This window comes from Ambystoma mexicanum, chromosome 12 (assembly GCF_040938575.1).
Source record: "Ambystoma mexicanum isolate Mex_15411 chromosome 12, UKY_AmexF1_1, whole genome shotgun sequence".
Lineage (NCBI taxonomy): Eukaryota > Metazoa > Chordata > Amphibia > Caudata > Ambystomatidae > Ambystoma > Ambystoma mexicanum.
The window spans coordinates 1,030,355,892-1,030,369,989 of NC_090936.1; positions in this window are offsets into that span (position 1 = coordinate 1,030,355,892).

Consider the following 14,098-nt stretch of genomic DNA (forward strand, 5'->3'; position numbering starts at 1 on the left):
GGGATAAATAAACATGACTTTTTTGGTGCTAGGTGGAAGTGTTAAAAACGCCTGGTAACTTTTTGCATTTGTTTTTGTGCACTCCCATTTTTTCTACCACTTTATTTGTGGCCAGGCTTCTCGCCCGCTGAAAGCGAGTATTCATCTTTCTTTTACCTTTATCCCAAGTCAATAACAGTACGCCCCCTCAGTTTGTACCGTGAGGGGAGTACTATAAGGACTGGCAGCGCCTTACCGTGTCACTGTTTGGCAGATCAATGTGCTACTTCCTCCAGCAGGCTGGCTCCTTCTTCCTCTGCCCCTTCGTCCAACAGACCACAGACCACTCGCATCCACTTTCGCGCGTGCTCCATGCTGGAAGGGTGCTTTAGTAGTCAGAAGACCTCCTTCTTTCTTGACACGAGGCTGAGCATGTCATGAAAAAAAAAGCCCAGGCTCTTACAATTAAAGCGCCAGTAGCCTGCAGCTCCGTTTGTTTTCCCCGCAGTAAAATAATCCAGCAGAGCTGCTTTCAGGAGGCAGGGGCTCGCACAAGTAACATAGACCACTTGCACCCACTTCCGCACCACATGTATATCGTTCCCCTGGTGTGTGTGCCACGTGCATGTTCTCTCCACTCCCAATGCAGAGTAGGGTAGGCTTGGTTTCTGCATGTGCAAATGTGACTCGTTTCTGTTACTGGGTAGATGTCTTATGTGCAACGCATGTTAATTTGTGAGATTGCTTGTTGTGTGTGCATAACATCATGTGACCCTGTCTCCCCCTTGCAGCTTCCGTGGCCAGTGACCCCATGGCCCTAGATGACAATCATTTGTCAGAGGTGCAACCTGCCCACAGGACACACACAATGAGGAATATGGCAGAGGTGGAGTCCCAGGTGTGGTATGAGAAAGCACAGGAGTAGCAGCAGACAGGGTATGTAGGGCCATGTAGCCCCCAGTGCCTCCTAGCCCTCAGGGTATGTAGGGCCATGACAAAGAAGGTGACCCTGGTGTGGAGGACCTGTTCCCTCCATCTCCTCCTCCTCCGTGGCTGGGCTGAAGCAGCATCATTCCATTCTTGTGTGTGTAGCAATAATGCCAGGGTGCAGGAATACATTTCCGGTGCTGCAAGGCGTGGAGTGGAGCTGAGTGACTTTATATCAGGAAGTGTAGGGCCATAATGTCGGTACTGGTGTGCATCAATGGATGGGTTGAGTTGCCCCTGGGTGTGTTGGATGGTCTGCAGCTGTGTGTGAGTGTCCCTCAGGTGTTTTATGTTGTTTGGCATGCAGTGTGTGTTTGGCATTGGCGTGTTTGTTCTAGTTGTGGCAATTGTTTTTTTTCAACACATGGCGTTGCTGTTTCATTGATTGACATACCTGTGGTATGTTATGGTTCATGTGTTGGGTTTTGGGTATCCATTCTCCTCTGAGGTGGCTTAGTGATTGTAGTTTTTGTTTTGTAATGTATGAGATATTGATTTTTATGTGCTGATGATTTAATGTACATGTTTTTCGTATTGGCGTACCTCCACATGTGACAGGCTTCCCTATGATGTATGCTCTTCTTATTGTCGTATGCCTTTCTGTGTTTTTTTCGAAAGTGGAAAGCATTGTTTTCAACAACCTGGGGTGTTTCAGAAAAATACTTTTCTCAATAACGTTCAAACATTTGCACAAATCTGAAAAAGATCCACAGTAATAATTTGACGAAGATTCCTGTGCATGCAACATTTCAGATGTGTGCATTAATGACTTCGTAGTTTAAAAAACATGAATACTTTGAGCACGTTTTGAACTGCTTTTTTAACATTGTTTGTTTCCCATAGGAAAAAAACGACATTTTTAGGCCCAAATAACTCAGAATTGGCCGCTTCTATTTTCACAATTTCCTGAAGGCACCTAGTTTTCATCCTACCACAGAGGCACCTACTAAATGCTCTGTAATCACGTTCACATAGCACTTGCGTTCTACAGTTAATACATTACAAAATTACCATCTCTTAAAAACTCACATCGAAAGCAAGTCACATCTGACTTTGAATGTCTGTTTTAAGGTGATGGTTAACATCACCTAAAGCCTCACATTCAAGGCAAGTGTCAGCTGACTATAATGTGAGTTTTAAGGTGATGGGTACATGTACACTTTCAATATGAACTGCCCACAGAGCGAATGAGTTGGCTGTAATGTCAATTTTAGAGCAGCATGTAGATGACCTGTTACTGGATGTTGCTGAATGCAGTGGTAGTGAAAGAACATAAGGTGTACAAGTGAAAATTGCAACCATGTATGAAGAAAGTACACTAATTGAGGCATGATATTATATTAGGTCACAGTTTTATAGCTAGTTCCAGAAAAGAGGCAATATTTAAAATCCCCACATTTCAGACGACCAAACAGATGAGGGTATTTAGGGACATGGTCGATCACTGTAGACAATGGGTCTTAGGTTATGCTGAGATAGTTAGAGTACTGCAGCACTACACAAATACAAGCTCACCAGAACCCCTCCAGTGGACACCACAGGGGAAGGAGGAACGTGATAACATTTAGAAAGCTCTAGCAAGTGCACCTGTCCTATGTCTCCCAGAATACACAAATACATCCACTCCATATTGCCATGAGTGGAACGGCTTTGCATCAGCAGTACTAACACAAACACATGGCCAGTGCCATAGAACCATTACATATTAAAGAATGGTACTGGACACTGTGGCAGCAGGAATTCCCCCCTGCCTTTGCACAGTTGTTGCCACTGCTATAGCGTTACACCTTTGTGAAAATATATTCCTGAGCACCCCTTAAAAGTTGCAGTTCCCATGAAGTTGCAGCTCTATTGTCGAAAACCAAAATACATCAAATGTCGGTAACCTTATCAAACAAATAAGACATGTCACTCTCATATTCCTCTAACATTACTCTAACCCATTGCCCACTGATGAACCCAGTGTCTTTACTGCCACATCCTGTCTAGCCATTACTGGTCACCTCCTGACTCCGAGGATTGATCTGTCGGATATACTAATACACAATGATGATTGAATATACTTCAAATTTGGTTCTTTTTCTAGAGCTAAAGACGGGCAATGTATTGTATTTCATTTCATTACAAAGCTTATATACTGCGTTTAACCAAAGCGCAGAACAAAGAGATTGATGGTACAAAACAGTGAAATAGGGGGGCAAAGGCATGACCCCCAAAATATGTCACAAATCAAAACAAAATTTAGGAGAAAGCAGACTGCAACACATGAGATTTAAGACGTGTGTTGAACTGATTAAAAGTGAGGCAGGAGCGAATGTGCAAAGGTAAAGAGTTCCATGATTGCAGGGCAAAAAGCTGCAAAGAATTGAAACAGAAAGATTCAAAGGGAGGTCGTGGAACAGAAAGAAGAAAATGAGAGCAGAAAAAAGTTCTCCAAAAAGATTCTATAGAGGAATCAGAGAGAAGACATCAGTAGGGGCCCAGGTGTGAACATTTATTTTTAAAGCCTAAGCATAACAACTGTGACTCAAACCATTATTTTACTGGATGCCTGTGAAGACCAGCCAAATCGCCAGAAATGTCATATGATTATGACAAGCAAAACAAATTTCTTACTGCGGAATACATGATGGAATGCAAATGGAAAAGGGCATAATTTGGGAGCACGACATATGCCGACCAGCAGTAATTAAGATGGGGTTAGACAATAGTTGGCAATAGTATTTTAGCTGAACCAAAGATGCATAGATGACAGATTTCCCTTACGTTAAAGAAATGAAAATGACAGGAGTGTGCTACACTAACGATTTCAGGTTGAAGCGAGAAGGAAGAATCAACAACGAAACCGAGGTTCTGTGCTTGATGGTCAATTGTAAGCTGACGTGGAGGAAAAGAAATAGCCGCAGGATAAAGAATCAAAGAGAAGGCAGGAAAGAACAGCATTTCAGTTTCCTTTGGATTAAGACAAAGAAACTGAGAGGCCTTCCAAGCTGTAATGGCAGAAAGGCAGAAGGAGGAAAGGTACTGATGAATAAAATCAACCAAAGTGGGACAAGAAATACAAATATGGGTGCCATCAGCATACAGGTTAACCTGTAACCCATGATCGGAAATCAATGAAGCTAGTGGAGAAGCATAGATTGAAAATAGGAGCTGGCCTAGGACAGAGATTTATGAAACACCATAGGAAATAGGGTACACCTGAAGAGGGAGTTGGGATCCAGAAACCACCCCTCTGCCCATTCAAATTCATGACAAGACGAAAGGCCAGAAATGCTTGCTCATTCAGACAAATCCCAAATGCACAATGATTGGAAAGTATACTGAGAGTTACCCTCTCAGCTAGCCAGACAGACCAAATTCAGTACATATCTATCCATGTGTGGGGGAAGAGCCAGACGCCTATATGGACAGCCTCGACTGAGCACCAAGAAGCTACGGTACTGACATCACTAGTGGCACCATGACATAGCAGCGTTAGACATGAAGCACACATGCAGTCTGCACTGCACCACACAAACACACACTCGAATCCATGAAGAACATGAGTGCACAGTTCTATAACTAGAGGACAGATACATATACATATACATACTGGAATTTCATTAGTTATTTTGTCATTGGCCAAATGAAAAAATGCAGAACCGCACAGTTGCAGATGCTTAAACACAAATAACCCGATGGAACTGCAAGAATATATATGGAACCTGACAGAACCAAGTGTGACTAGCATATAGAGAACATAGCATGCTATGGACAATATAGAAACTGCATTGTAAGGTTTAGGAAACTGACAGCATGCCTCAAACCACTGAGCAGGAGACGAACAAAGCTGTTTCAGGCTGCACAGAATACAAGATGCGTTACAGCAGCCTGCAGCCAAGGTCGGAGGTGTGAACAGACATTCCAATCCCTAGAAGACAAATCGACCAGCTGCAGAGAAAGGGACTACATCCCCATAATTAGGAGCTGCAGAGCTCAATTTTGTGGTCGCTGAACATGTGGTACAGCCAAATGAAACAATGGACGGTCTTCCGTGGTGGGAAAGGGGAGCCGATCCCAGGAGAAGCAGATGCAGGCTGACACTTGTTGCAATGTACAGATCCCATTCTCATAGGGAGAGGGGTGTACACAAGTTACAATACAGACACTTAATCATCGACATCACCTTAAAGAGGTACACCATGAGCTGAGAACTTATTTGAGTCCCAGGCCTGGGGGGAGAGGGGAATCAGCTATATCCAATCACTGTTTAGTATTCCAGGGGTGGATGGCAAGGTGTATGAACCAATGGTAAGCCCACTGTCTGCAACAATGTAATAGTTAGTTCTGGGGGATGAGACAGGCCAGCCACCTGACATGCGAGGGCCAGTAGAATAACACCTATAGGGTCCACTATAGGTAGCAGGGACTCTCAGTAGCCAATCCCTCAAACAATAGGTTTTTGGAGAAAGGCCCAGGTGATGATGGAGTAATGATGCAATTTAGCAGTAAAACTGGCCTGCGAGCCAGGAGAGATTGAGAAGTACTCAAATCTACCTGTGTTCTTGTATTGCTCCATATTGGTTTTGTTTGCAATAAACCAAAGTGTGAACTTGCCATTGATTGAGCCCTTCGTGTATACTGGGGTGTGGGAGTTGGGTTATCCAAGTCTGCAGACTTCCAGCATCGCTTTGGCATACTTGGGAGTTCCACCCAAAAAGTTGATAGCAGATCTGATGGTTTGCTGCGTCAGCACAGCCCAAGGTCATCTTCTCTGCCACAGAACCTGAGAGGCTGCAGGACCCTCGGATATTTCGAGAAGACGGGGAACGCGTACCCGTGAAAAGGCCGTCAGGAGCCAGCTTGAAAAATGTTCTGCTTGAAGTCAGCGAGGAGTCCCGACAGACCAGGACGTGGAAGTGGCCCTTTCTGGAGGACACATCAGCCGAGCAGGGCCAGCAGACCACAGAGTGTAAGTATTGACCCAGTGAAATAGCAACTGTGCGTGTTAGGGATTGAGGGAGGGTACTAAGTATTGTGAAGTATTGCTTATATAATCAAGTATTGTCAAAGTATTATCGAGCATTGTAAAAGTTAGTAGGGACAGGATCAGAGGTTGTAACGCTCACCTGGTATCCACGGGGACGTCACTCCAGCCTGTTCTGACCTCTTACGACCTCGAACCCTTCCCTGGAGTCAACTCGACTGGAGACTGGGCCTTGTTTTCTTGTAAAGTGTGCTCTCCATCCTGCTTTCAGCGAAGGGGCGCGTTGATTGATGCGGGCTCATTGCTGCCTAGTTACTTCACTGGCAAGAGTCCGACAGGTAAGTATAATGACTTTTTTGAACAGTTCTCTAACTTCGTTCCTTTCCTTCCTTAGATGATGGCCGGCGTCGTGGATGGTGACGTGCTGCTGAGATGAGTAGCGCTGAAGGTGAGTGAGAGCGCGATGCGTGATGCGACCCTTTCGTATTTGTATTGAACTGAGTTCTTTTTCTGTGTCTTTTAGGTGCCACAACGTTTTCAGCGTGGATGCCGGTTATGAAGAAGAAATGCGGTGAGTAAGAGCGCTATGCGACGCCTCTAGATGTTTCCACGCTAACCTGGGGTGTATTTTCCCTCTTGCAGATTGATGAGAAGTTCCGCAGACAGAGTTCCCCCAGAGCGGCTAGGATTCAGGTAAGCATTTGAAGCTTGTACAGTCTTTAAAAATAAGCGAAGATTAGCTGAATGCTTACTAATGCCTTTTTTCTGTTCTTTTCCCTTTTCCTTAGGAAGCGGCGTGCCGGGATGGGAATAACACTGCCAAAGATGCCCGCAGAACAGAAGAAGCGATGAATGATGGGCAGAAGCGCTGCAAGGTAAGGCTGTTCCTAACGGTGTTCTTGTTCTTGCAAGAGCTGAGCGCAGAAGAAAGATGCAGGCCTACTGGAGACCGATCCGAACACGGTGAGTGTCACGCTGCAGGTGCAGAAAACACAAAGCATCTTTTCTCAGCCTGGGCGTGGCTTAAATAGTCTCTGGGTATCCCAGGTGTCTCTGGGCTGAACCACACCCAAAAGACTAGACTGCACATGCAGTTCTGTGAACCGAAATATGTGGGGGCATCCATTTTATCCCCATCAATGCACTACAAGTCCAATCCCCAATGTTATCCTATGGGAGTGAGTGAGTCTGGTGCAACAAGCGCCAAGTCTGACTCCAAGTGAGTCTTTGAAGGGATGGAGAGGCCCTTGAGGGCCATGTAGGTGATCATGGCCTGGCTCCAGCCTGACATCTTGGAGGGCTGGGGACATGAGGGGCAGGAATCATGACAGAGGTAGATGTCCTTCTTCTATGTTTAGGGCACATTCAGGTCTAGAGGTATACGGTTCTGGTGAATAACCTAGACTATTGACTTGAGGACACGGATGACAGAAGTTTTGTAAATAGTGGATTTCCTGTGGGTTGGGCATTTTAGCTCGGGTCATAGATGATAGTATCCCCTTAAGGTTTAACAAGGGAGCTGACCTAGATTGTGGAAGGTGAGTTGACCAGTTAAGTCTCCTGCAGTGAGACGTTTTGCACGCTAGGCGACGCAGTGCGTACAGTTCGATCACAAGAGAATATTGGTATACTCTGCCTAGAGGCGGGAAGTCAGCTGTGGGATTTATTTATTTTTCAGTAACAGGTTGTAGCACTGGGTGTGCAGAATTTGATTGTTAGCATTACCTGGTTTAGTAAATTGATGATTTCCCATAGGTTTGGACATAGGACATGGCGAGCACGAGGCAGTGAGGAGCTAGCATTGGAAACTTGGGATTGGCAGACGAGGTGAACCAGTGGCAGTGCGCGGAAGGTGCATGTGCAAGATTGTGGGTGTGCCTAAGGAGGCAGCGACTGTGAGGGGGGGGGTATGTGGAGCATGCCTGATAAGTTGTGGAGCCAGAGAGGCTCATAGTAAATTCAGAAGTATTGGTATTACATTATACCTTTTTCCCTAAACAGTGGATTGTCGAAACCCTCGACTTGAGGTCAGTTAAAAGCAAGAAAATTGCAGGGGTGACACGCACCTACAGTACCTGTGTAAAACACTCCCACGCTACAGAGAGAAAATATGTAAATACAGAATAGAATGGTCTAAAGGAACAGAAGGAACGTAACTAAATTATGGCCACCTTGCAGAAGTTTCTCAGAGAAGGTGCAGCAATCACTACTGACACACATGCAGGGTGCCTATAAGGGGAGGAATTTAGCAATCTGCATGGCCATATTCAAATTGTGGCGCATGTTTCAGGGGGGCGAGGGCGACACAGCGAGGTGTCAGTGGATGCTGACCCAGCAGGAGGTGCCAGGGTCTGCGACCCAGCCATCCGCTCCTCCCAAGTCCCTACAAGTGTGGCCTCAGATGACACAGACGATGTGCAAGCAATGTATCCATTACATGAAGTGAGGCCATTCCGTGAATCAAGAACATCAGAGGGATACTCAAACCCAACATATAAGCCACCACATACTAAGGCTAAGGGGCAGAAAGACACCCTCTGATCCACAGTAAACCTTGTTTCAAGAATCGTTACAATGCAGTTCAGCAAAAGCACATAATCTGAGTTTGTTCTACATTGTCTCGTTGTTTATATGAGGATGAGACTTGTGAGCGCAGACAACACTTGGATTGCAGTTCATTCGAGTCACAAGGTTTCTTTGCATAGAACAAACAGTCTGCTCTCGGTCAGCCTAAACATTAACAAAACTCAAAGGTGGTTCGGCTCGCCTGCAAGTTGAAAACACAGTCCACCATTTTAGAACACAAAGCAGGAGTCGAAATCAAAACGGCGGATGATTCCTAAAATGGCGGCAAAATCGATCAGAAATCGAAGCATTTCAGACGCAGTTTTCCGTGCAACGTGAATGTGTTTAGGCCAATATTCAGAACAAGGCGGTATTATATGAATACAGTTTAAAACAAGTAATGATGGAGTAATGTCACAATTTTGCAGTAAAACTGGCCCGCGAGCCAGGAGACGTTGAGAAGTACTGGAATCCACTTGCGTTCTTGTATTGATCCCTGTTGGTTTTATTTGCAATAAACCGCAGTTTGAGCTTGCCATTGACTGAGTCCTCCATGTATACTGGTGGAGGGAGTTGGGCTCTCTAAATCCGCAGACTTCAAGCATCGTTCTGGCATATCTGGGAGATCCACCCAACACACCTGTGAAATAGAACCTTTCCGTGATACAGTAAAAGAACAACCAGAAAGATAGGAAGAAAATCACTGAACAATGACATCAGAAAAGGCCAGAGAGGAAAGCGTTCAAAGGAGTGTAGGTTGATGAACTGTATCAAGGAGGGGAATGGAGGGCAGATTCAGTGGAAAAAAATCAGACAGAAACTAGATTTGTGCGAAGGGAGCAGGTTGTTTGAATTTAGATAATGGGTACATTGGGAATAGACTAAGTGCTCAAGCACTTTAGACAGACAAGGAAGAAGAAAGATTGTACAGAAATGTGGATATTCAGCAGAATCCGGGGACGGTTTCTTAAGCAGAGGAATTATAATGGCAACTTTGAAAGATTAAGGAAATTGGCCACATGATAAAGAGAGATTAAAGAGAGAAGTTGGTACAGGAAGCGAAGGTAGCAAAAATATATTTAGTGGTAGGATAGAAACAGGAACTAGTTAAAATAACATCACTCACAAAGAGGGAGGTGAAAGAAAAAGCCGGGCACTCAGAATCAGAAGAAACAGTGACCCCAGAATTAGCTGCTACTGAAACAGAGGGAACCTGATGGATTTCCTAAAGTCTGACATTCTGAATTTTTGGGAGAAATACATTTGCAAAATCATTAGGGATAACAGTAGATGAAAAGTAGGTGTCTGGAGAAGTGGGGACAAGTAATTTATTGAAAGTAGAATGAAGTAATTTAGGAGTACTGGATGAGGGATTACAAATAGTTGCCCTTAGCTTGTTTTAGAAGGTCAGAATGCAGATGGAAGAGCACTGAGTGTGTGTCCGCTCCCACAATCTCACCTGTTACAACTAAGCCTATGACACTCGGATCATCTTCAAGATGCCCAACCCCTCTTCTTCACCCCACATGGATCTTGCATCTTGCCTCTCAGGCATAGACCGCTGGATGATGAACAACCACTTCCTCTTCAATCCTGGAAAAACCAAAATCCTAATCTGGGCAAAACAGCTCTCCTTTCTGAACCTACCCCCAGGCCGCCTTCCTTAGGACCTACACCCATTGCATCACCCACAGTCAAAAACCTAGGATGCATATTTAGCTCACATCTGATCCTCTCTCGCCAAATCTGCATCTCTCTTACCCCATAGAGTCTTTGCAATCATGGCCATCATCCCCCCTTGTTTAGACTACTCTAATTTCTGCTATCTTGCACACCTGCATCCCAACTCAAAAAGCTACAATGTATCCACAACTCTGCAGCATGATTTCTTCTCACACTACCCCCTATAGAACACATCTCTCCTGCACTCAGGGTACTCCACTGGCTGCCCATCAGCCGACTGGCCCCCTTCGAAGCCATGTGCATTACCCACCATGCCATCCATAGGAAAGGACTTGAATTCCTCCAAAACTAACTTACATGCTACCACCCCCACACAACCCTCAGATCAGCATCAGCACACCTCCTGGTGATCAACCTTTTCAAGTTCTCCAAACTAGGAGGAGCCTGCTTCTCCGCCCTTTCACCCACCTTCTGGAACTCCCTCCCCCTCACTCTCTGTCTCATAGAGGATAACCTGGCTTTCAGCAAAGCCCACAAATTATGGAAGTTCCCTCCAGCATCCTGAAACCCACAACACGCCTCCACACTCCTGCACCAATCAGCTGTAAGACCCCCTTCCCATGCATATCCTCTCCCGCTTATCTGCCATTCAGTTACCTTGCCTCATTTCTCATTTATCTTCGGAGCTCTGCCCCCACACACTTCCCCATGACCCTCCTCACTCTACCCCCCAACCAGCAATGACGCCAGGTCTCGGTATCCGGAGGAGTCAAGAGGGCATCCAGTAACTTGCAATTGATAAGGTGATACAATTGGGTTCATTTGGAGGAGGAAAATTAGTTGCATTTGAATCATCATTGAAGTTTGGCACTCGACGCATCTCTAATGCCTACGACGGTGGGCATTGCTGCTGCAACTAGACATTTAAGATGGGATTCTATCCCACTTGAAGGACCGGGGGATGGGCAATGCATAATTCTAAGATCCACACAGAGGGTGAACATTTATTGCACTTAGACCCTATGCGAGATGAAGCACTGCCCTTTGTACCTAGATGGAACTGGGGTAAACGATGTTGAATGTATAGCTAACACATTCATACCTTTCACACTCTGCACCTTCATAACTTAGCTTAGCTGAAGGCACAGCCTCATTCCCACACACATCTGCCCTCACATATAACTCAAACACTGATGCACAACACCCCTGAAATAAGAATGCAGCTACCTTTAACAACACAATATTTGAACTGTAGCTATTTACATAACTATCCTCTTACACACACCCTCCTGCTTAGCTTCTAGTATACCTCCTTCCACCCATCCACATTCCATTCAGACATGGGTGACTCGAGGGTCTTGGCAACCCTCTCATAGCTTTTAACTTTAATGGCCAAAATGCACACAAAAATAGCAGCACCTTCTAATGTTCCCATACTTTGGACTTTGGTCCCTCAGAGGGCCTTAAACCACCAGTGCATTGGTTGGGACCATAATTATGGTGAAAGGTGCTATACAAATGCCAAAAATGAATGAATGATAGTGCTTCGACATATCTGGGTCTGGCTCTACGGAGTTGAATACTCAATTGATTGAGAGCATCAGAACCAGGGGCTTCCCTAAGAACAACAGCAAAACGCTATGTTACTTCTGGCCCCCTTGGGCATAGTATCTGAATAATACCAATTCATACTATATTATTATTAATAGTGCTAGAGAGTGACAAAATGATAACACACAGCCAAAGCCCTCCAAGAAATCAGGAAACATTTTAGAAACAATTACCACAGGAGTACACTTCATGGAAAAATAGTAATAGTCACAAAACATAGTGTAGTGTTGTGTACAAATGCATTCACAGTGAGAGAAGTGAGGAAGAATAATTTAAACATACATATAAAACGTGATAAATGCAAAAATATCATCTATTGGCTTAGAAATCTCTGAGCCCTTAGTGGGAACAGGTAAAATGTACAGGGGCAAGAGAATAACCCCAAATTCATTTTAGGAGATTCCCAAAGTAAATTTAAATTTCCAAAGAAGTCAATAAGACAGCAGGTCATGTGCTCGCATGGGTAAAATGATGGTATGTCTCTGTTTTACCTTGCCTGTGGTGATTCGGCAGCAAAAAACCCATGTGAGGACTTCAGGATACCGCAATCATGTGGTCCAGAGGATGGTTGAAGAACAAGAAGCCCCAGGAGAACATGTAGCAAAGTAGGATGAACCCCAATGTTAGTCAGGGGTAATTGTGGCATAGCCTTGCTTTCAGAGACTCTTGTCCCTGGACCAGAAGGATATATGAGGATGAGTATCTCAAGTAATCCCCCACCCGCTACCAACAGTTAAGTGCTGACTTCAGAGGTTTTGGTGAAAACCGCTCTAGCACCATGAAATAACGTAGGTAAGTACAGCTTTTTCCTAGCGTGGGTTAAAGGGACCTGGTGCAAAGGAACTTGAACATTCGACCAACAATGGCCCAGACAGACAAAAAAAAAAAGAATGGGCTTTATTTCCACTTTTAAGCTCCTCCAGCCAGCAGTGGAAATACTGTCAAGGAAAACTTGTGGAAACCAAGGAAACCCTTGTAGACAGACTCTGGCATCTTGATGGACAAAGGAAGGGTGGCACATCCACAGAAAAAGATCTGATGATGAGGACGAAGGTGGACGTGACCTAAGATGGCCTAAGGAGCAGATGAGGTGGGGTAGTGGTGTCCCACTACCCTTCCAGGCTAAGGCAATGTCCTGCAGCAAGGTGGAAGGTCCTTGCAGAAACAGCAGCAAGCAGTGGAAAATGACATTGCCAATGGTGCCAACAGGAACGTTTAACCCAACAAAAAAGCAGCAGTAGGGCACAGGAAGAACAGACTGAACCTGTATCAACACAAAACCTTTGAGGGATATGCCCAAGCCACTATATTCACATGGAAAAAACATCAAGCAGATCAGCAGACCTGCTTCTTCCATGTTCATGGAGCTGAGAGCTAAGAGAGAGAGCAGAAGCAGGACCAAAATGGCTTTAACCCCTGGCACTGCTGCCACCACCCAACTCCTTAAAACAAATGTAGCATTATATGATTAACCTAGGGCATGGAATGCCTAAGAGGTACCCCTGGGACTAGGAGCCATATATTCGACCCAATACCATATATCATGTGCTTTAAGTAAAGGAATACAGGTTGACATGGGTAGGGGACTTCAGGGGAAGTCACTTTGGCCACCACAAATAGGTCAGTTATCCACAGAATGGGTGGAGGGAAGCAAAACGTTGAGGGGCCCAATAAAGTGGCCCAAAAATAGCAATGATGTCTTAACATGCCCTCCCCAGATTTTGACCATGGGTAGCTGATCCCTTTTGCATTAGGGCCCTTTGATATACGTTAGTTAAAATCCACTGTAAGGGCAGAATAACTTTTGGGATACCCTGACTATCTTTGTTGTGGGCCTCTTTTTCCAGACTACACGTCCGGCAACTACCCTTATGACTTTTCTTTCTCTTGGGAGAGGGAGAATGTTACAAAAGGGCCACAGAGGACTTTTGAGGTTTGAACCTCTCATAGACTTTTCTGCAGAACCTTTAGTAGGAGGCCCTATGGTCCATTAAAACTTCCTGTACACTGGACCGCAGCCTTCTCGGAATAGCCATCTGACCCTCCAGCAAATACTTATCCATAAAAAAACTTAAGGGAAACAGCTGTTCTCCTCCTTCCTTTGCACCAGAGCAATCTTGCAGGCGGAAGTGAGACCCCATTAGTTAGTTGGCCCTTGGTGGGAGTGACATTTGACTTTAAAAACATATGTGAGGAGAGTTATGCATTTGAATATACCTCTCTGTTCCAAGTCATGCCCAAGCAAAACAATGTCTTGAACGCTGACAGGGAGAATGAGTTTCTAATTAGCTTTCAGAAGAGATA